This window comes from Esox lucius, chromosome 14 (assembly GCF_011004845.1).
Source record: "Esox lucius isolate fEsoLuc1 chromosome 14, fEsoLuc1.pri, whole genome shotgun sequence".
Classification (NCBI taxonomy): domain Eukaryota; kingdom Metazoa; phylum Chordata; class Actinopteri; order Esociformes; family Esocidae; genus Esox; species Esox lucius.
Genome location: NC_047582.1, coordinates 10,874,675 through 10,900,241, shown reverse-complemented (window position 1 = coordinate 10,900,241; position 25,567 = coordinate 10,874,675).

Genomic DNA, 25,567 nt, shown 5'->3' with positions numbered 1-25,567 from the left:
TCTGCAGGCCCGTCAAGTTATGCAGTCCAACCAGCTGCCATCCTACAACAGTGCACCTCCAAAACTATAACTTAGCGTCCTACCAGAATGTGATTTAATTTTAGAGAGAGAGAGAGAGAGAGAGAGAGAAGCACAGGAATCTATCTGCCGAGACCTCTTAGCAAAGCTATTATTATTGGGATGAGTCAGCTTCAATGCATCACACTGTAAAAGTCCCAGAGAAGAATATCAATGGCTCTCCACTCCTCACCCATGCCGAGGACGCCAGGCCGGCCGCTCCCCTTCAGCCACACCTCCAGCTGGGGTGAAAATGAGATCAGCGTGAAAGTGTATGTGACGGGGCTAATTAAGTCACATGGTGTAGCCAAACCCGACAGGAGAGAGAGAGGGAGAAAACGCCGGAGGTAATTGCGTTTACTTCATCTTGCGTTGTGGCCGTTCATAACTGCTAATTCAATTGTACGTTCGTTCTGCCAACTCCTCACCATTAAGCGCACGTTTAATTGCTTCCATAAAGCTTTTAATGTGCGCCGCACAAAGCGGTGGACATGACACCGGCCCACACCACAGTCGCACACAGCTGTCCGGTTTCAGTCTCGGCGGCCGCCCGCTGTCGCCACGGTTATCGTGGGGGGGTGGGGGGACGGATGTGGGGGGCGTGAGACATTTGATTTGGGGTGTGTGACTGCGGGTCGGGGGCCGGAAGGGTCACTGGACAGCCCGATCCTGTAACTAATACATAATTATGGGATGAGCGTTTAGGGGCCGGTTTCATGGTTGTGATTCAATGCAGGGGAGGTTAGATATCATCCTGGCACAGGAAGAAACTACAGTTGTAATTTGGGCCTGACAACACTGGCCATTGTTGTGTCACCGCAGCCATTGCTTGTAAGGAATGTCTTATCTTGTAGCCAGGCGAGAGCTAAGGGCTGCTACACAGAGACACCTCCTGATAAGGGGACAAGCACAGAGGAGTGGGAGGGGAGGGGTCGGGGAGAGCGGAGGAGAAGAAAGGAGGCGGAGGAGAAGGAGGGGTGATAATATCCCCTGTTTAGGCAGGGACCGTATTCCTGACAAGCCCAAAGACATATATAAAAGCCCAACAAAGCCCCAGAGGAGACGGCCCATCAATACCCAGGAATGTACACAATCATTATCATTCCCAAACAAAAGCCTGGTGTCAATTGCGCCAGTGTTATGGAGCAGTCTCTCAAATTAAAACCTTGTATCAAACCTCGCATCTGATGGCAACAACTATTTAGTGGCCATATTTCACAGGCCAGGCCAATGAAACGCAATAACTGTTTTAATGTATCTGCTCTCGCCAGCTGCGAGGGGAAAGGGTCTTAATAGGAGCTGTCGATCAGTGTCAGCGTTGGGGGCTGAGGGAACAAGAGGCTGACTGACTGTAATAAACATGACGGGGCGATAACACCAGGAGGACACTGAGAGACATGGCCCCGCTGTCTGTCTACAGATCACAGCCTGGTTAACCTACACCACCATTTGTCATTTTATCGGAGGATAACCTGAAAGACACTTTATTCCCCTCTCTAACCCCAACCCTGTTAATTCACCCCCTGGTATCCATTACTAATCCGAAAGAATGGTGCAGTGAGTCTGAGTTGAAACAACACGTCAGAGACAACTTCACATGTTGGTTAATGAGACCCGTTGGTGTTTAATACTCTTTGTATGTGTGCTTTGGGATGTTCTAATGAATGTTTCCAGGTGTCCGTGATTGGATGTCTAGGGGGGTTTATTTCAAGTCACCCACCTGAATTGAAATCGAATCAAATTGTTCTTGAAACACACTCTGTTAATAAAAGGTTCAGACAAACATGCAAACACTTTGACAAAATAAACAAACATATACATGTTGTTCTATCTTGCTGTTCTTTCCAACCTGCTGAAACGTGACAACGAGCATCTGCGTTGACCAAAAAAAGACATTCGTTTTGGTGGAGATTTTAGACAACAAGCCTCACCCCTCCCTTTTGGCACTGCTTTAGCTCAGGCGTACTACCCCCTGTGGTTCACTGAAATATGAACAGGGAGGTATCATTAAAAGTTATTTATGAAAAACTATATTTTTTCCTAGAGCAGTTGCCATAGTAAGCGGCGATGAAGCCTGTTAAGATCTTAATTATGCAGCTGTAGATTTGTTTGATGGTCTGAGGGTCCATGTTAAATCTCTTCAGACTCCTGAAGGGGAAGAGGTTCTGACCTTCTTTCGTCCAAACTGGATGGACCCTGTTAATTTACTGTTGACAAAGAAAAACTTGATGCTCTGTATTGGCCATTCCTCTTCCTGTAGTCCAAGAACAGCTCATCTGCCTTGCTGATTCTTAGGCAGTGAATGAACCGAACAGCCTACTACTCCCATTGGATATTAAATACATTTTCCATTCATTGTAATTCTATAGCAATGTACAAAAATGAAAAAACAGCTCCTGTTGATTTATGATTCAAGATGGCTGGTGTTGATGTACCTACAGATCTCTGCCTTCTGACTTGCCTGCTGTCATGTTTGCTGTTTTGACATTTCTATCCATGAGTATGTATTTGGGTTTCTGGAGAAGTAATGTAGCAATGCATCCATCACCACAGCAATGTCAATAAAATCTCCAGAAAAACGAATGGCTCTCAATGCCTGCAATAAGGGTATGAATTCAACAAAACAACAAAATGGGAGCATGGAAGTGATGTGTGTGTTTTGGGAAAACCACTTCCTCCATTCCTGATCTCCCTCTGCAACCTCTGTTGATTAGAGCAGAGAGGTACTAGCTAGCTTGGTGGATAATCATGCAGAAAGTGTTCAGGGTGCAGTTTTAATCTTTATAAAAACCTTCACCCCGATCCCCCATCCCATCCCACAGGAAGGAGATTAAATGCTTCTTCACATTAGTAATGTCAGCACAAAATGATTATCTTTTCTGAATAATTTATTCCCAGCCCTCCCTGTAATTTCCTTATCTTTCCCTTTTTGCCTCTTTTACTGTGCAAGAGACGGTAAATGGCTGTTAGTCTTTAGAAAACGTATGGATCTCCGTTTCCATCAATCAATTAAAAAACACTTACCTCACACTCAACATGATTTATATCTTGTTAATATAATTGTCTCACTATATCCCTATATTATTATACCCTTAATTCCATTAGCTATTTGCTCTTTTTAAGGCTGACCTCCAAGAAGAGAGAGATATGGGGGGGATTAGTCTAATATTGGCCAGAGAACAGAGCGTCTTTCTTGGAATTGTGTAGGTCAGGGCAGAGAGAGGGCTTTGGATGCCGGCCCACTTGTCACAAGCCCCTCATCAGATATACTGTAGTCTACTGTAGCCCAGGAACAAAGGCATTGGACCTGAAAAAAATGCTTCACATTTATGTATAACATTCCAATTACATGAACACCTCAATGAATGAGAAATTGCACTATGTTGCATCATATAAACTGTGGATAATATGCACTGAGTCAATGGACTGCTGGCTGAAAAGTTGTCCTCAAGTACCTTGGAAAAATTGACCGGACAAAAATATAAACAAAAATGTTTAATGTAATGGTGCCGTATTGCATGAGCTGAAATAAAATGTCCCAGAAATGTTCTGTACAAAAAGCTTATTTCAGTAAAATTCAGTAAAAAAGTTAGCTTTTGAAAGTAGAATTTTCTATACTACAAACAACGTCCAGAATTGTACACAATTTCTAAAAGCAAAAAATATTAAATTGCATCCATTGATAATGTTTGGGATACTCTTGATTAAAGGTATAGGTGATGAACAGATGCATATCTGTACTCCCAGTCATGTGAAATTCAGACATTAAGGCCTAAGTGATTTATGTCAATTGATTTTCTTGACTCAGTCAAAACTTTGAAATTGTTGCATGTTGCATTTATCTATATTTATTTTTTGAGTGAAGAATAATGAGACTTGTGGTAGAAGCAACAGAGAGGCCAACACTCACTGTGAAGGAGCTACAGAGTTCAGTGGCTGGTAGTGGAGTAATGGTGCACCAGTCAACCATATAAAGAGCTGTGTGTGAGAAGGTGGTAAAGAGCTGTGTGTGAGAAGGTGGTAAAGAGCTGTGTGTGAGAAGGTGGTAAAGAGCTGTGTGTGAGATGGTGGTAAAGAGCTGTGTGTGAGAAGGTGGTAAAGAGCTGTGTGTGAGAAGGTGGTAAAGAGCTGTGTGTGAGAAGGTGGTAAAGAGCTGTGTATGAGAGGTTGTCACCAGTAATCCCATCTGATAGCCGGTCTGGAGTTTGTTAGAAAGCATATTAGACCCACTGTGGTCAGATGAGACATTTTAGTAAAAAGTGTGATATAAGGGGCAGAAACTTAACACTGCCCATGCTTTAAGAAACACCATTCATACAGTGAAGTATGGTGGTGGCAGATTCATGCTTCGGGGATCTTTCCCATCAGCACAGATTGGACATATTTTTTTAAATTAAGAAAGAATGGATAAAGCATTATCAATTTTGTCAGTATGGATCAACATCTCTGTGGAAATATGACCAAATCTTGTACAATCTATGACCAACTTTACTCAGGCTGTTCTAAAAGCAAAGCTGGGTTTGACCATTAATAGATGGGTGTACCTGGTAATCTGCTCACTTAACAAAATAACATACTGTATTTCTGCAGTTGGAAATCTTGTCTGGTTCAATATATATACATGCCCAGCAGCTGCAATACTTCATGTTCTTCTGAGGAACAATGCTAACATATCATTTGGTCAAATGCCCTTGACACAGTGCCTGTAAGATACATTTTAAATATTCATCATGCATTGCCCTACAGACACATTACTGCCCTCTGCCCAATACCCCAGGGGGCCAGTAGCACTGCTTTAAAGGATGAGTTAAAAAACTACCAGCAAGTGTCATCAAATAATCAATCATCTGCCTCCATCCTGATTGCACTCATCTATTACTTAAACATGTTGCATAACATTTCAATACATTAGGAGGGAATTAATAGGGAGCACATGGTCTTTGGGCTCCTTTCGTTTTACAGGAAGCAGTTCAATGCCAGATGAATTCAATGGCCCCACTAATGAGGACCATACTGTATCTCACAACCTTTAATATGAAACTGCCCATCAGCCAGTATAAAACAAAACAGACTGTTCATTTTCCAGAGAGGAGAGAGACAGAGGGATAAAGAGGAAGAACTACACTGCTGTGAAAAGTATTTTGACACTTTTTCAAATGATTATGACGAGTATAATTTTAAACCAAAATATCCAATAACAGGAACCTGTGTAAATAAACAATGCAAATGTTGTGCTTATTTCATTTAATTAATTAACAAACTTATGCAACACCCTTTTTTTTTAATAAACATGTCTCCTTACACAAAACAACCAGTTGTGCCCCTGTTAGTGGTAATAACAGAAACAAAATATTTCTTGTAGTTATTGTTTAGTCATTTACGTTACTGTGGAAGAATTCTGACCAACTCTTCCATACAGAACTGCTATAACTCATCAGCAGTTGGTTTATACGTTTTTTCTACAAAATCTCAACTGGGTTTATGTCTGGACATTGACTAAGCTGTTCCAGAACGCATGATGTGTTGGTTTGTTTGTGTGTTTTGGAACATTATCTTGCTGCATGATTCGGTTGCTCTTCAGCTTCAGCTGTCAAATGGCTGACCTGACATTCTTATTAAGAATTATCTTCCACAGAGCAGATTTCATGGTCCCTGTAATGATGGTAAGTTGTCCAGGCCCTGGAGCACCAACTTCACCCCTAAACATTTCCCTGCCACCACCATGCTTGACCATCACACCACCACCATGCTTGACCATCACACCACCACCATGCTTGACCATCACACCACCACCATGCTTGACCATCACACCACCACCATGCTTGACCATCACACCACCACCATGCTTGACCATCACACCACCACCATGCTTGACCATCACACCACCACCATGCTTGACCATCACACCACCAGCACAATACTATGAATGGACCCACGTCATCCAAGACAACATGTATCCAGGAGTATTGACAAGAGCATTTTTGTAAACCTGCATTGACATTGTGAACAACATTGTATCCCATTATGTTGGGAAGAAGAAACAAACACAGCATTCCACATTATTTCCCTATATACAGTTCTGGAAAAAATTAAGAGATTATCAGTTTCTCTGGTTTTACTGTTCATAGGTATGTGTAAAATGAACAGTTTTGTTTTATTCTATACTACTGACAACATTACTCCCAAATTCCAAATAAAATGATTGTCATTTAGAGTATTTATTGGTAGAAAATAACAACTGGTCAAAATAACCCCAAAAATACATAGTTTTCAGACCTCATATAATGCACATTATTCAAATAATCCACTCCTGGCACAAAAATTCAAGTAGCTCAGCTTTGTTTGATGGCTTATGACCATCCATCTTCCTCCTTGATCAAATTCCAGAGGTTTTCAATGGGGTTCAGGTTTGGAGATTGGGCTGGCCATGACAGGGTCTTGATCGGGTGGTCCTCCATCCACACCTTGATTGACCTGGCTGTGTAGCATGGAGCATTGTCCTGCTGAAAAACTATTCTCAGAGTTGGGGAACATTGTCAGAGCAGAAGGAAGCAGGTGTTCTTCCAGGATAACCTTGTAATTGGCTTGATTCATGCGTCCTTCACAAAGACAAATCTGCCCAATTCCGGCCTTGCTGAAGCATCCCCAGATCATCACCGATCCTCCACCAGATCTCACAGTGGGTGCGAGACACTGTGGCTTGTAGGCCTCTCCAGGCCTCCATCTAATCATTTGACGACCAGGTGTTGGGTAAAGCTGAACATTTTACTCGTCAGAGAAGATTAACTCTATTCCTGTATGGTCCAATCCTTACGGTCTTTGCCAAACTTCAGCCTGTCTCTTCTTTGCTTCTCATTGATGAAGGGCTTTTTTCTAGCTTTGCACGACTTCAGCCCTGCCCCTAGGAGCCTGTTTCAAACCGTCCTCACCGTGCACTTCAGTCCAGCTGCTGTTTGCCATTCTTTTTCCTACGGTTGTTGAATGACATTCGAACGAGTTGACAGTCATCTCGGTCAGTGGACAGTCATTTTCGCCCTCTGCCAGTCTGTAGCTTTGTTGTCCCCAATATCGGTTGCTTGACCTTGTTCTTATAAACCGCCGTCTTTGAAATTGTCAGTATAGAAGCAACCTGACGCTCACTGTATCCCTCTGCCAGTAAAGCCAGAATTGAACACGTCTTTTCCTCTCTCAAAGCTTTTTTTTCCAACACTTTTGTCATGTTGAGTAGTTCTTTTTTATTCAAATTACCTTTGAGGTACTACACTTGCACTGTTTTTGCCATCCAGCTGGTCCTATTACAAGAGGATAGTGATTACCACAGCAGTGGATTTTATACTTTTCCTTGTTAAATTAGATTTGGTTCAGGTAATCACCTAATCAGTACCTCATTAAGTAAAATGAGGTGTGCCTGTGTTGGAATTTAACAAACACTGGACTGGAATGGCTGCCATACATGTAGAGAAGCTGATTTAAGAAAAATTAGGAGTGGTCTCTTAATTTTTTTCAGAGGTGTATGTGGTTCAGTGTGTAATAGAGTCATTTTTAAGGTCCTTATTGTACATTCCTACAATGAATCTTTCTACCCGGTGTGGTTGGGGGGAAACCAATAATCCATTCCGGTAACAGCAGAGACAGCAGCACCCTGTGGCGTGGCCGTGGAAGGAGGGACAGGGTTTGTCAGACAGCAGCACCCTGTGGCGTGGCCGTGGAAGGAGGGACAGGGTTTGTCAGACAGCAGCACCCTGTGGCGTGGCCGTGGAAGGAGGGACAGGGTTTGTCAGACAGCAGCACCCTGTGGCGTGGCCGTGGAAGGAGGGACAGGGTTTGTCAGACAGCAGCACCCTGTGGCGTGGCCGTGGAAGGAGGGACAGGGTTTGTCAGACAGCAGCACCCTGTGGCGTGGCCGTGGAAGGAGGGACAGGGTTTGTCAGACAGCAGCACCCTGTGGCGTGGCCGTGGAAGGAGGGACAGGGTTTGTCAGACAGCAGCACCCTGTGGCGTGGCCGTGGAAGGAGGGACAGGGTTTGTCAGACAGCAGCACCCTGTGGCGTGGCCGTGGAAGGAGGGACAGGGTTTGTCAGACAGCAGCACAGCCGGCTGTGTATTGGCCCCCTTATTAAATTAGCCATCATCTTTATGACATGATCAATAGCAATGTGTTTATTTTCCTGCACAGTGTTATTCATTTGAAATTCAGAGAGCCTTACAGGGGCTCATTAGGTTGTGATTTACCAGGGCCGACTGAGACGTATATGTCCTTTGTGAAGAAAGCAAAAGGCCAGGGAGACAGTGGAGGGCAGATGGCCTCCACAGCACGGGCTAAATATAAAGGTCTGTTCAGCCAGTGTGGCTCAGAGTCCCACAGATACCCAGACAGAAACATAGATGTACAATGAGCCATGCTGTTGATGCGGCGTTTTATAGACACACATCCAGAGATGTATAACGTGTGTAGGCCTCTGTACAGAACAACATTGTATAGCTACAGCAACAAAAATTCGCACTTTTTATAGCAGGACATTATAGAACATTCTGAAAATATTACAAATATCAATATACAATGCAGGTAGAACAACTTAACCTAAGGCGTGTGACAACCAAAAATATATATTATTATAGAAAACGCTATTATAATATGATTGATACTTAATTATCCTAAATAATACTAGATAAAATATTATGGTGAGAATGAACATACGAGTGTATCTTTGAAACAGTAGGAGGGACCGTGAAATAAATGCAAAACAATGCTAGGTGGTCATTATCACATTATTACATTATCATTATTCACTGTACAGTGGCCAGTCCCTTATAATTCAGTCTGATTGAATGAAAGTGCTCAGACCTGATGTGAACCTGGAGATGGAACATTAATTGACATTTGCTGAAGCCAAACAAAGGACACCAAAGCACTAATGCTTAGTTAAATACATTAAAACGGCAGAGATAAATTGGACTTTTCGATCTTTTATTGCTTTGAAAATTAGTTAACAAGGAATGTATCTAGAAAATGAGCAAGGACATACTACGATGCCCATCTTTCTAGTTTTCTGGGAAATATTTAAATCAATATTCAGTTGTGCGATTAGCAGAGTATCAAGGTTATCCTCATTTATAGAAAAAAATAAATGGAACGACATGCCCTTTATCATGGGGTGGGGGGGGGACGCGTCTGCCCGTCCCTCCTCTTCTAGTCCTGCTACAGATATTACGAAATCTCAGTGCTCCCTCACCTCCAACTGATTTTAAAGACGGCGTGATTGTGGAGGTTTGGGATGAGGGGTTAAACTGGTAAGCGCATGTTTGCTAAGCCGTTTGAGGCACATTCCCATATGGGCGGCGGTAAAGACGGAGTCTGTGGGGGAGGCGTATTTCTTCCCTGTTCCCTTTCCATCTCAGTGCACCTGAGTGCATTGATGGAATGACCCGGACTTGATCTTTCAGGGCAACATGCCTGATGGTTCCTGCAGATTGATAAATTGATTCAAAACTATTACCATGGTAAAAAAGCAATAAGGTCATAAAGAATTGCATCGGTCCGGCTGGCTAAGTAAATCCCGGGCCTTTTGGGGAGAGGGGAGCTCGGGACAGGAGGTGCCGGCCCGGGCATGAGGTGGAATGAGAGACCGAGAAATGACTTTGAAGAGCTCATCATCTTCAATCTATTTTTCCTGCCTCTGCTCCATGCCGCCGCATAGAGGCACTTCATTACGGGGGAATAACTGTACACAGCAGGCGGAGGTCTGGCCAGCCTCCTACTCCCCGGGCCTCCAGGGGGCTCTAGCTGGGTAATACCTCATCACTGGCTTCATTGAACGCTTTAATCTGCACTCGTGTGATCAATAGAATCCCGCTGTAAATTAAAAAGGCCATTTCATGTAATCAACCCTGTTAATGCTCATTCTGAAAACCATTATTTGTGGAAGGTATTTACGGGTGAATTGCCACTGTGACAAGCCCCTGTGCCTGAGACCCCCCCCCCCCCCCCGCCAAAACCTCCTCTTAGTCACCCCCATACCCAAGCCACCCGTGCTGACAAAGATTATCGAAGGACAAGGCTTTGGAGGAGACGCAACAAGGTAGACAGAGGCGTCTGTGTGTGTGTGTGTGTGTGTGTGTGTGTGTGTGCGTGTGTGTAAAGGAAGAGGGATTCAGAGGATGACATGGGGGGGTGGGATGGGAGGACATAGTCGGCAGAGAGAAAGAGTAGACATTGAGTGGATGGCTCTATGTGAGGAGGAGAGGGAGTGGGAGATGGAGGAGAGGACAGATAAGTTAGGAAGGAGGGGATGTGCCCTCCCCACACATACACACCCGATGGGGAAGAAAATGACATTTTCCAGCCCGCTATTTCTGCAGCAAATTCAATTACTGTAGGCACTTGTACAAAGAGCTGTGACTTCCCCGGGCCTGAGATTGGAAAAACCTGATGGGTGATGACAGTGAATAACAGGACAGACTTTGACAGGACAGGTAAAATGGTGGAAATGGGAAAGAGACAAGTGAATTATATTGCACTGCTATGGACAGATGGTATAATGGTGGACGTGTGTGGCGCACAGGTGATGGTAACATAGTAGTGAATACTACTATGTAGTTGCAAACAGTTTACCGGTAATGAAATACTGTATCATACAGCAGTCTGTAACAAACTGTTGTGGGCCCTTAGTAAGATCTGACATTACACCCCTGCGGTCACAGATTGGTTGAGCCTACCAATGCGTTATGGAATCATTAAACAAATGCAGATGTTTATTACTTATTAAAGTCAGAATATGTACCGTCTAAACAAAATTGTATAGAGCAAAATCAGTTACCAAAAACATCTAACCCTCATCCCACCGACTAGGGTACTCCCAGACCCCAGGGGTCATCATCATGTCATATCTCACAGATGCTTTATTCAAATTTTTCATGACTTTGTTAATCAATTTGTTCCTAATGACTTCATACCATTGTTTTCAGTTGGTTTTTTAATAGGTGCTTTTTAAAAATACAAAATTATTGTCAATCAATTTGTTCCTAATTACTTCATACTGTTGTTTTCAGTTTGTTTGAATAAATGCTTTTTAAAAATACAAATGTCTTGGGGACCTCAGCTGCCTATGCAGTTTTACTAAATGTAACTATTTATTGTTTCCCATAGGTCATAATTGAAAGTATCACAAAATATCGGGGGGGGGGGGGGGGGTCACTCTGTCAGTCATTTTGAAGGAGACAGTCACAGATGCTGCAGACACAGGTCACTTTGTTCCCACACCAGCAGGCTCAGGAACAGTTTCTTTCCAGCTACTGTAACCCTGCTGAACTCTGTGACCAAGCACTAACCATTCCCACCCACCCATCGCTTAATACTGCCTCTCAGGGACCTTGTTGCACTACTCTCTTTGTACTTCTGGACTCTGACATTGCATTGCAAAGTCTGATAAGGACATTTTCAGTTGATACATGTACACGCCTACCTTGGGAACCTCATTGCTGCTATTCCTGTATTCCAGTTGCACATGCTACCATACTCCTTCAATTTGCCTTCGTTGCACATTTAGAATAACCATTAGTACTTGCATTTGCCTTCATTGCACATTTGTTCATCCCACTAATAACATACATTGGTCAATTTTTTGCACTCTTCTATTTGCAATTCTGGGTAGATGTTAAATGCATTTTGTTATACTGCACTTCTACCTGTTCACTGACACTAAAGTTGAATCTAATCTAATTTAATTTAAATGATTTTATATTGGGGTTTCACCATATCAATATAATACAAATAATGTTTACTTGAAATTACTGAAAACTAAATGATACCAGAATCAAAGGATGGTAAATAAGCTTTTAAGTACTAATGTGGATTGTACTTTGTACAAAAGCTGCAATCTGTATTAAAGAAAAGTATATATTTTCGTTTTACAGTATATGCAAATTAACTGTAACTTTCCCAAAATAATAATAATCAGTTATCTTTTCTTCAGATAACATAAATTACATAACTAACAATGTTTTAATATTATTTAACATTTTGATATAATGGGGGTTTATTAGAGTCGTCTATTATTGGGGTCCCAAGGGACCTCAGTTAAATGTGTTGGTAGGTTTGAAAATGCAACTTAACATTTGACATCACAAAAATAATTCAGCTAAGTTTGAGGTTTTCACCTGGAATCTGGTGACAGCCCATTACAGAGGCTATTCTAAATAAGGTATGCAATTATATTGCATTCGGAATTGACATTCCCTGCCTTCCAGTGCAAACAAGAATTGTTATCTGAAAACACAGGAATGATAATATGTGGAAATACAAGCCATAAGAAGCCTAGGTCTATACGAGGGTACCCAACATAAAGGATGAAATAGGGCCAGGAAGATCCCCTACAACATGTGGGTTACTGATTTGTTTGAGTGGTATAGTACCCGCATAAAACAATGTTTGTACGGCTTCCATAAGCCAACCATAAGTTACCGAATGATCGGGGATGGGGAATTGTTTTAATAGTTTTAGTATACTATAGCTATTTTGTGCGTCAAAGAAGGAGCAATGTCTCACCTATGTTAATGGTGTCACCTATGTTAAAGGTGTCATCTATGTTAAAGGTGTCACCTATATTAAAGGTGTCACCTATGTTAATGGTGTCACCTATGTTAAAGGTGTCATCTATGTTAAAGGTGTCACCTATGTTAAAGGTGTCATCTATGTTAAAGGTGTCACCTATATTAAAGGTGTCACCTATGTTAATGGTGTCACCTATATTAAAGGTGTCACCCATGTTAAAGGTGTCACCTATGTTAAAGGTGTCACCTATGTTAAATGTGTCACCTGTGTTAAATATATCATACATGAGGATGTTTGTTTACATTTATATGTTGTAGTATGCTAACATTTGCAAGCTGCTCTACTTAAAACTAAACCAACTTACTGCATATCTGCATATCTATGCTTCCTATGTCTGTCTGGATGTTCCATACTGTATGTAAAAGGGATACTATGTAAATAATTCAAAAGAGAGAGCTTGCAATTGGATGGTTGATGAAATTGTAGGCTATATCCATGAGAAAACGTCTGTCACCAGAAGAGCGCACAAAACTTGATAGATGTGGAACAAATATGATAGGTAGGCTGACAAAAACAAAAATGAATCCACATTAGTTACTACAAGATTAATTTTATTGAAGGAATCTATTTATGTTGATAAACAATGCAATGATGTGCAAATAATTCAAACCATATATTCAATAGAAAATAGTTCAAAGATAACTTATCAAATGTTAAAACTGAGGCATTTTATTGTTTCTTGAAAAATACATGGCCACTTTGAATTTGATGCCAGCAACACATTTCAAAAAGAGGCAACGAAAGACCGGAAAAATTGATAATCCTAAATAACTAAACCTGGTGGAACATCACACAACTAATTAGATAAATTGGCAAAAGGTCAGTAACATGATTGGGTATTAAAAGATCATTCCAGAGAGGATGGGGAGGGGTTCACCACTCTGTGAAAGACTGCACAGGCAAATAGTGCAACAATATAGGAGCAGTGTTTCTCAACGTAATATTGCATTTGGGGATCTCATCATCTATGGTACAGAATAAAATTAAAAGATTTACAGTAGCCAGAGACAATCTCTGTACGCAAGAGACAAGGCCAACACCAATACTAGATGGTCCGAGCTCATTTAAGACAGACTGAGGTGAAATGGAAAACAGTCCTGTGGTCTGATTTTCCAAAAACAATAACATTTCTCAATTTCAACATTTGATATGTTGTCGTTGTACTATTTTCATCATTGCATTCTGTTTTGATTTGCATTTTACACAGCTTCACAACATTTTTGGAAATATTTTAATATTATTCAATACCTAGTACTGGCTGGGCAAGGCAACATTAAACATCTGATGTCGGTAAGAGATAGGAGGGTTTTAAAACCTGTAATTATTAGGATTCCTTTACTTTGAATTCCAAACTCAGGGAAAAAGCATGCCGTTTTGAGTAAAGGGCAGGGTTATTGATCCGAGGGAAAATATGAAAATAGGGTCACATTGAGAGGGTTGGTCAAATATTAAGTAGTTTACTCAATAAGAAGTGTTAGTAATTGAATGGGAATTTGGAGATCGTCATTTTAGGATTGTTCAAAATGGAGTTAGCCCATTTGTTGGCCTATGTTATATATGTGCAACACATTTTTTTACCTTTGATCACACATCTGTTCAAAGTCGTCTGCTTTGGGGCATAACACAGTGTGGTTTTTCATTTTGAAACAAGTTGTTTCTATTTTGCCATGCTGTTATGATAAAATACAACATTAAACCAATTTGGACTAATTTTTCCTTAAATTATTTTTGAAACTTGTTTACAGCTAATTTCCTTGTTAGCATCCTAACTGAGTGACCCTCAGAGACTGATTCAAGAGTAATTTGTACATAACAAAAACTAATTATTTTACATTTGGGTTGAGGCCCCCTGGTGGTCGGGGGTCAGCTCTGTGTAAACATAAATATAGTTTTAGAACAAACAAACTTCAGAAGTTGTTGCTTATCTTTTACTGAGATATAGTGAAAAGCTCTATGAAATAGCACATAGCTCATGTTAGCCATGATAAATCACATAGTGTATTCTCTGTTGTGGTTCACAGCCATTACTACCAGTACATATTACTCATCCTCCATCACCCTCCACTTAAGATAAACACACCTGAAATGAAAAATTGAACTTCTGACAGGGCAGGATATTAACCTCAGAGAACCCCTACTCCATCCCTCATGCACTTTTAGAAACTCAAAACGAACAACTGTACAATAAAGTTAATTCGAATCCAATGAATTAATGGTGAGTTGCATGGTGTTTCACTGAATGAAAAATATATTTTTCCTGAACAAAGGGGTTGACTCCTTTCCCATTTGTAGATCCTTGTTTTACAGACAGAAATTCATGGGGCTCAACTGCACAATATCGAAAACCCATTGATGTGGTCTTAGTCAGGCTTTGTCTAGCTTGGCTAGCTACTGGAAAATTAGTAGCCTGTCATGTAATCCTGATCGCCTGCTCCTCCTTCCCATTGTGCTCTCGTTTAATTTCTCCTTTTTCAGCTACAAAGCCCTTGGAATTAAGCACAAGGAAGACGGGATCTATAGCTTTTGATTCCAATTCCAACAAAACCCTGAGAGGGACTTCATAAGCACAGCATCCTCTCATGTTTCACATGCAGACAGACAGAAAAGGGAGAGAAAAGCTATTAGTTGTATCTTAAAAGGTCAATAACATTCGGCGTAATGACTCTGACTATTTAATCCAAATATATGGGTCTGCCGCTAAGCCCTTTCCTGACATTGATAGACTTGAGTGGCAGTGAAGGATCCCCCTGTCAAAACAGCCCTGCCATACAGGTAATGAGAAACGCCACTTGAGCGTAAAGTCTCAGTGGCCCTTAACGATACGATAGGTGTCACAAAAGGTATTGTTTCTTCTTCTAATCAGTGGGATTGTCTGGATTCAAGTGGTATGTTGTGTGTGTGTGTGTGTGTGTGTCCATGCGTGTGTGTCTCTGCCTGTGCCTATCTAAGTGAGGCTGCGTTGTGGGGATTGTGTTTTTGAGATCGGCAGATATGTTCCTGACCAGAATCTTAGTGTGATATCATCTCTCCCTCTCCCGGACATCTAATGTGATATTTGCTCTTGTCGTGGCCCCAGAATCCGGTGTCAAGCCAAGCATCTCATCTGCAATGTAAGACAATTTCCGCACATCTGAAAAGACACTGTCTCCAGTCAATAGACTATAAATTGCTCTTGGAAATGGGATAATCTTCACTAAAGGTTACCCGCTCTCCTCCTGGAGTCCAGGGGGTAACCCCGCCTTTTTTAATAATTTGTATGTTTAGTTGTTTGGTCAATCTACCCTGCACTTGTAATGTCTCATCGGCAAGCCCATCAATCAGATTGGGCGTGACAGAAATCTCCTGCCACAATATTACAGGTTATTAAAAGGATGATGCGTGTGTGTGTTGTGGTCTGTTGGCTGAAACCTTTTAATTTTCCGAGTGCATGGCCCGACATATAGTCTAGTGATTCATCCTCTGCATCCCGTCAACAAGTGTCTGCCCTCCCCACACCTTCTGCCCCCAGCCTATCCCTCTGCTGAGGAAACACTGTTCATCTCAGACTTGACACACATATAATACCCAGACACCTAGCCAGCCAGTCAATCACCCAGCCAGCCAGTCAGTACCCCAGCCAGCCAGTCACCCAGACACCCAGTACAACTAATCAGTACGAAAACAGCAAGCCAGATGGAAAACCAGTCAGAATAAACACACCCAACCAGAAAAAACCTTTAGGTTAACAAATAGTAAGACAGCCAGACTGACAACTGGTCAGTCGGAAAAAAATCTAGACAACCATTCTGCCAAACAGCCAGTCAGGATGACATTTCTCCAGCTCATGGGCCTTCTGTGACAGTTTTCATATAGTTCAGTAAATTGGCTGGAATCTGCATGGAGATCTTTTTCGATTTCTTATTTCTATCATCCAAAAAATCTGCAATCAACATCGGTTAATTCTTAAAGCAGGGGTTTCTAATAAAATGATAAGATTAATGACCTCAACCCAGTCTTGATGAATGCAGACAGTCTAGCAAATTACATTGAGAAAAGTGATTCAGTAGAGAGAAGAATTTAGAGGGCAACACTAAACACAGACAATATGGGGAGACTGTGCGGTAGACAGAGAAGAATACAACAAAACATAATTTACATCATTCTCAAGTCTCTGATCAAAGTCTTAAAGCAAGTGTAGTGGTTTACTGGTTGCCTTTTTTCTCTCAGAAAGCATTCTCTTGATGAAATGGAATTTTACTACTTATCTTTCACCACAAACACATTTTAGGAAACACCAGTATTTCGACAATTCAATCTGAAATAAAATTGAAAGATTAAATAGATTGTATTTTTTATCTGACGTAGCTACTGTACCTGTGGGACCTTAAAGAGTTATAATATTTTACCTATATTTCCCAAAACCCCCGAAACATGTAATGATGATGTTTTAGAAATTAAGACTAAATTAAGTGACAGTTGAAATGTTGACAGATTACATTTTTGATTCATGGCAATAATAAAGTGATTGCTGTACACATTCACATTTGATTAAATCAGCTGTGACAACCCTTTTAAGAATGATGTCTTTGCCCACACTAAGAGGACTAGGGAGATATGAGATTAACTGAAACAATAAATGATCCATAGGCAAGAAGATTTATGATAGAACTTTACACATTTTGATTACAAAACATTACTTTGATTAGTTGGGATTAAAACCAAAAGAAAAAAGAAAATTAATGTCTTGATTTGAATTGAAATAAAGTGTTATCATTTGGTATTTAAATAAGACAAATGGTGACAGGGATAAAGTAATGACTGTCTCTTTTGGCCTTGTGTTAATATTACTTTTTATCTCTGTTCAGGATATTAATAATAGAAGATAGTGGGAATTAATACTTTAGATCATTAAGAGTTCAGAGATAAATGAATGGAATCAGTGGGTCATGTTGTTATAAAATGTAAGGCCTAGACAATAAGATACCTCTAGGTTTTTAATGATAATACTACAGCAACGGCAAATTTACATACTTTTAGTTCTCACAGAAATTACTTGCAAACTTATAAGATAGGTAACACAATGACAAAACACATGCTAGGAGAACTCTAATGGATGAATATAAAACAAACAATGAATTAAACCTCAGAGGTGTTAAATTATCCACTTTACAATGTATTAATAATCCTCTTAGCTGTTCACTATCCTCTCCGTCCTGATAGATTCCAGGCATCTCAACCCAACCCCTCTCCTCCCATAGATTTATTTGAAAAGAGCAGAGTGGGGCGATGCCACCAGCGTTAGGGTGACCCCATACATCACGCCTTGTGTGAGCACATATTAAGAGCTTTTCTCACCCCTCCCTCCCCACCCGCCCATTAAAAGTAAATAATCCGCAAACAATGAGGCATTTGTAAAAGAGGCCTCCTATCCCTCACACCTGACAGGTATCTGTTTATAGATACAGCCGGCAAGGTGTGCAGGGAGGAAGGACGACAAAGGGAAATTATGAGGTGAACTGTTCCAGGGAGAGGAAGGACGACAAAGGGAAATTAGGATTTAAAGTGTACCAGGGAGAGGAAGGATGACAACGGGAAGTTAACATTTAAAGTGTACCAGGGAGAGGAAGGACGACAAAGGAAGGACGATTAGGATTTAAAGTGTACCAGGGAGAGGAAGGACGACAACGGGAAGTTAACATTTAAAGTGTACCAGGGAGAGGAAGGACGACAAAGGGAAGTTCACATTTAAAGTGTACCAGGAGGAGGAAGGACGACAAAGGGAAGTTCACATTTAAAGTGTACCAGGGAGAGGAAGGACGACAAAGGGAAGTTCACATTTAATGTGTACCAGGGGGAGGAAGGACGACAAAGGGAAGTTCACATTTAAAGTGTACCAGGAGGAGGAAGGACGACAAAGGGAAGTTCACATTTAAAGAGTACCAGGGAGAGGAAGGACGACAAAGGGAAGTTCACATTTAATGTGTACCAGGGGGAGGAAGGACGACAAAGGGAAGTTCACATTTAAAGTGTACCAGGAGGAGGAAGGACGACAAAGGGAAGTTCACATTTAAAGTGTACCAGGAGGAGGAAGGACGACAAAGGGAAGTTCTGATGTAAAATGTTCCAGGGAGTGGAAGTAAAGTGGTTGAAGGCTTTTTGTAGATTCCATTGATTGCAACCACTACTTCTTCATCTGTAAAGGAGACAGGTTTTATTTACTCACAGGCTATTCAACTGAAAAGCCTAGTAAAAGGTAGAAGAGGAACATTATTAAGTTCATTAAATTAATTGCTTCTGATAACGAGCAAAAAGTAGGGAAAGAAAAAGGAACCAATCACTAATTAAGTCCCATCATCACATTAGAATAAATGAACATTATGCAGCTACATCGCTTTTATGTTGTTGCATATTTATTACACTAAATTAATTTAATACGCCCCATATAAATCATGCAAATTGATGAACTGAAGGTTTCGTTTTATTACAGCATATTAAGTCATGTTCAATGTAGGAGGTGTCGTGGAAATGAGGCAATACCCAAGGTTAGCCATTGTTATTTATGGCCTCCTTGTCAATTCATACTAAGCTAGCTTTTAATGCACTTAAATGTGCTATAGAGAAAGGTGAGGGCATTGACTAAGATCATCAGACCAACAGACGCTACACAGTCTAGGGCAATACTGTCAGGAAGTGATGAAACCCCATTGAAGCGTGACATTTTTGAGAGATTCTTTGCCATTTTGGAAAGCTATTACTGTTTCATTTTTGTTGCTAACTCTAAAAAGATGGAGGTTTTAGAGAGTAATGGTCTTGAATAAAGCAAAATGTACCTAAAGTGGCTCAAATGACCTGGTTTCACTGAAAATCTATATGTTAACTGTTGGGAAACTGTACAGGTCTTTGAAAAGATAAATACCCTTGGTGAGAATGTAAACATGAAGACAAAAGTATGCCTTCATCTTAAAGAGACTGTTAATTTTTACTTTCGGCCTTAATTCAACAGTTTCTAACATTGTAGGTTATCCCCAAAGCATTTCATTGATATTTTGCTTAGTTTTTTATAACATTTTAACATTCTTACTAAATAATGTCCTTACTGTGCCAGAAATCCATGCTTGAATGATGTTGTTTCACCAAAAAAAAGGACAACATTTTCAAAAATGTATTTATGGGACACTGTTCAGTTTTACAAATATGCTGTGGTTTAGAAATAATGTAGACACATTGTCATTTTGCATTGTAGTCATTCCAAGTGATAACAAAAAGTGACAACCTATTTTCTCTATTACAAAACAAATATATATATTTTAGTTGGGGGGCTCAACTACAAGCATAGAAAGTATTAAAATAAGCATGAACTTCCCCTTTACATATTCTTCTCAAAAGAGTGTGCAGACCATTATCAGTCAGTGGCGATCAGTGGAAACAGACATCACTGTCATCACTGTCGGATGTTTTTCCACCTTCCTAGTATAATGTGGAGTTCTTGTGGTATTCTCTGGGTAAAAACCATCACATTTGCATCAACACCATCTCCAAGAAACTGGAATGGCCAAGAGTTTGACTTTGCCATCTATGCATTTAGCAGTGTGCAATTCAACCTCTTTGTTTCAAGGAAACGCCAAAAAGGTAGCTTGAGGTGGCAGCTGAACCAGTATACAGGGATTTCTCTGCAACTATCTAGGGAGCCCAGCATGCAGGACCCTGACTGCATTTATCTAGGGGAAGGGCTGGCGCTAGAACCAATGTGTTGGACAGGCTTTTGATTTCCATGGGCAGGCATGTTTATCATACTTACCAATGTAGAATAGTAACTTCAGAATGAGAGACGGAAAGCAAATAATTTTAGCATGCATGGCTTACAGAGGCTATATAATAGCAAAATACACAGCTGTCAATCAAATTCAAATGTTTTTAGTAACTGCAGTAGTTACACATTCTTTGTAGCTTAGTGATCACATAACTTAATAAAGCACATATTTGACCACATTTGCAGATGAAGGCAAAAGAGCTACATTCCCAACAGTAATTAGTTAAGTAAAGTATTGGTAAACATCTTACTCAAATCATTTTTGGGGTGCAAAGCATTCTTGCTGGGGGGGACCCCCAATGCCCCACTGTGCCACCGGGTATGTCTAAGGGGCCCAATGTGCAGGACCCTAACTGTATTTATCTAGGGGGCCCAGCGTACAGGACCCTAACTGTATTTATCTAGGGGGCCCAGCGTGCAGGACCCTAACCGTATTTATCTAGGGGGCCCAGAGTGCATGACCCTAACCTTATTTATTTACAGGTCCCAGCGTGCAGAACCCTAACCGTATTTATCTAGGGGGCCCAGCGTGCAGGACCCTAACCATATTTATCTAGGGGGCCCAGCATGCAGGACTCTAACTGTATTTATCTAGGGGGCCCAGCCTGCAGGACCCTAACTGTATTTATCTAGGGGCCCCAGCGTGCGGGACCCTAACAGTATTAAGCTAGGGTGCCCAACATGCAGGACTCTGATTGTATTTATCTAGGGGCCCCAGCGTGCGGGACCCTAACAGTATTAAGCTAGGGTGCCCAACATGCAGGACTCTGATTGTATTTATCTAGGGGCCCCAGCGTGCGGGACCCTAACAGTATTAAGCTAGGGTGCCCAACATGCAGGACTCTGATTGTATTTATCTAGGGGCCCCAGCGTGCGGGACCCTAACAGTATTAAGCTAGGGTGCCCAACATGCAGGACTCTGATTGTATTTATCTAGGGGCCCCAGCGTGCGGGACCCTAACAGTATTAAGCTAGGGTGCCCAACATGCAGGACTCTGATTGTATTTATCTAGGGGCCCCAGCGTGCGGGACCCTAACAGTATTAAGCTAGGGTGCCCAACATGCAGGACTCTGATTGTATTTATCTAGGGGATTGTGAAGATCTTAGACATTTTTCTTTGATATGGAAACCTCTCAGGATGTTTTCACAACACCTGAAAAATGTTAGTTCCAAATGTATTGCTTGTACATAATGCACCTCATAACTAGGTTATGACAGTGTCCTCATCTGTAATATTTGTATTATATTAATAGGTTTAAATCACACTACTGTTTGGTTAGTTAAAAGGGCTTTAGAAATAGTCCTCTGTTACATTTCAAGCGGTTGTAGCACAAACCGGCAAAGAAAATGTGCATACTTGAAAAGGGTAATCAATATTAGGTCCTACTTGTAATCAAACCATGACTGTGATACATTATCGACAGCCATGGTGATGAAATGTGTCTAGTATACAATAACATCATGAGGGAGTTATGGTCTATTATACAGCAGGGGAGGTTATATAGTTTTAAGATAATCAGACAATTTAAAATGGTATCCGTGGCAAAAATAAACATGTGGATGGTGGCACAATATTGGAGAGTAATGTAACGCACAGGTCACAGTGTTTCCTGTGACCCGTCCATGCGCTGAGAGGATTCTCATATAAATAATGGATGCAGACAATCTATCGGCAGCTGTATCATCTGGGAGAGAAAACCCTGCCACGTTATTAGATGAGCTAATGTGGAATGAAAAGCACACAATGACTTAGAGGCAATAGCTGCACAGGGTTAAATGCTGAGCAAATGAAATCCACAGACAATCTGTGTTGCTCTTGCCTGTGTCAGGAACTTTTAAACATGAAATGATTCTGTAAAACCCTCCCTTTTAAATGACTGTCCTGTTGAGCGTGACCCCCTGACTCACAATTGGCGTGGTGAACATGATTGCCACGGTTCGCAGTGGAATATTCAAACGGCGCTTTATAAAGCCTGGAGTGCGGGTCGTAACACTGTGATTGTTCCTAACTACTGCAGGGGCTATGCACGAGCAAGGTCATCTCTCAGTCGTTAACGAATTTCTGGCGCGGCCCTGTGCCATTAAAGTGCTACGGACGGCACATTCCCTGCAATTTAGCGGCAGTAATAGATGGGGGTCGCGCCGGGTCACTTTCAATTTCCACTCGGTGGCGAGAAAAATGGAAACAACTCATTTGCACAAATTTGAATAATTTGCTCACTCAAAACAGGGAAAAAAGAAAATATGATGGGATGATGAGTAAGAAGGAGAGGATAAAGAAACTGGGGGAAGAGGAGGAGGAGGCTGTTGCACTATAATGATGGACCGGCCTGCAAAGGCTAATGATGAAGACGACAGAGGAGAGGATCCAGATGCAGGAATAAAGCAGCCTTTTCTCTGCAGTCTCACATGGGAGCCTGCATTGCCTCTAGTGAGCTTTTAAACTTATCATAAATGTATTAAGATTGCGCCGGGCCATGAAACAGCTGTAGACAATTAATCTTCTGCAAATCTTATCAGAGGAATTGGTTTCTGCAAAGTAACATCTGCTGCGAGAGGCGATTATTCATGGGCAACACACACCCTCCGCGCTTTTATGCATAGGGCACGATCATTGCCAATGAAGTAAAAATTTATAGTTTTCCCTGTTCAGTAAAAATAACATTCAGCAGCATTAAAACATCATCCATCAACATTGTCCAGGGGCTCTGGGTGATACCAGGCAGAAAAATTAAAAAGTATTCATTTCGCTTGAAAGTTGTAAAGTGTGCTGCTCTGCTGAACAGCTATTTGAAGTGCTGTGTTTGAGAATGAAATTGCAGCAGTGAAGTTGTGGATTATGATAATACTGAAGGAAAAGAGCAGGAGCCCCCAAACCACTGAAAAACCTTTACCAACTATTCTTTATGAACATGAGGGCCATGTTAGGTGGTATTCTGCAGCACGGGAAAAGTTACGTTTACTATACACGCTTAAATTTTTTTTCCAAAAAGGTTATTCTGATGTGCCCATAGGAGAACCTTTTATCTTTTCAGGTAGAACCAATTGTGGTTCCAGATAAAACACTTTTGTGTTAATCCTGAAATTATTCTTCCTAGAATGTAAAGTGTTCTACCAAATAACTACCAAGTGTTATTCAAAGAAGGGTTCCCAACAAGGACATCCGAAGATTTTGGAACCTTTAATTTTCTGACCATGGGTAATTAGTTATTATTTCAAACAAGTGAAAATGCAAGATAAAGAATTACAACTGTAGTTTGGCGGAAAAATCTATTTATAGTTTAGCTCATATGTTATCTTTCCTATTGTAGCAAAGCAGTTATGTACAATGGTGCTGGCTTGTATTATATTGTGTACAATTGTAAAGGAATAACTAAGAGTAATGTCATTTAAGTTGCATTACTGAATGTTTACAGAGATCCCAAGGCATCATCTTTATTTTCTCCCTATTAATTCCATCCTCGTTGTGTCTTCTTCATTTCCCAACTGTCACCATCCCACAGATGGCAATATTATTTACAATATAGGCTGTTGCCTGGAGCCAAGCCAGATGCAATCTTAATAGGAATTTGATCATCTGTAACTTTGGCTGTGTGTCAATTTGTTTAGTTTTTGTTTTTTGTGGGGCTTTTTTTACAAAGCAAAGCCAACAATATAGCCCACCAATTCTTTTGACTAGTTTAGAGTTATTTGGGAAGAGAAACTGAAAGGTTAAGGCCTCTGTGAAAAACAATGTGCATGAGAAAGGTTCATCTCCAGACCAAATGGGAATTACATAAATGAAGTAAATATGCTACTTAAGTCGGTTAAATATAGTTAAGGATCTGATCCAGAATCAGGTCTGTCTCTTAATCCAGACTCCCACAATGCCATGGCACTGATAGGTAGGCCTACACAAGGCTTTGGACGTTTATGCATTTCATAGCACAGTCGTTCATCAAGGGCACTCAATTATTCCCTGCAAATCAACGCCAAGGAGCGTCCCTCTAGCTTTACGCCTGGCCTGCAATGGAAAAGCCATCTGAGAAGTGTGAAGAGTTCCGTCAGACTGAGCTACCTGCTCGTGGGGAGGAGATGATGTTTAAACCTGAACATGTATTGTTCAATGTGACATGCTCAATTTATCATTAGTTGTGAAAGAGAGAACGGATGAGTACACTTTCAATTTAGTTCCGTTGCTTTCTTCATTCATCACAGCCTTCCTCATCATCCATCATTTCTCCCCCTTTGATTTGTACAAAAACACACTTTCATAGTTTAATGCAATTAATCATGAAGGCTAAGATAATTTTATATTAATGGACCAAGACATTTATTTTATTATTTATTTGATGAACCTCCACCACAGTGAGTTTCATTGAATCCCCTTCTTGGATTAGATAATATCCACTGTTCAGTGAGCATGAAAGTGACGGGTGTTGAATATGTTTCTTTGGTATTGTTTCTTTATGGGTTTATGTACATTTCCAGAGAGTGGTCTCATTCTGTCATCAGCACCCACTGGGCATGCCTTTTATCCTCATATAACAAGTCCTAAGAAATTGGAAAAAGTTGCTGCAATAGATAGGAGGTGACCTGGAAACAAAAGCAATCAGAGGGAGGAGAGGCACGGGGAGCAGGAAGCCACTGCCAGCCTTCACCACGCTCCACATTCAAGGTGATATTCTGCTACTCTGTCAATAAAAGAAGAAATACCATTTGAGGTACAGGGCCGAGGGCAGAGTGATGCCTGCAATTACACACCTTCATGTACCTCACCAAAATACATTTTTCATTTAGCCTAGCTCAGCCTTGTTAGCTTCCCTACCAACACAATGCATTTTTTGTTGTGAAAAAGGGGGAAAAAAGACTGTGGAGAGTAATGAGTGTTTTAGGTTGTGATCATAATTAATGGCCACACTGATACTTGGCCTAATTTATTTGGGTTTTTTATACCGGGAAAAACAAATGAGACTGAGACCTCATTTACTGTGGGGCCATGTATTAGAACAATAAACAATCAAAATATATAACATTTGATGTAAAACACATTTGAAAACACTAAGATTACAAAGACAATTCACTTTAAAATGGTAATTCAACAAGTGTCTAAACTGCATATAGGCGGAGA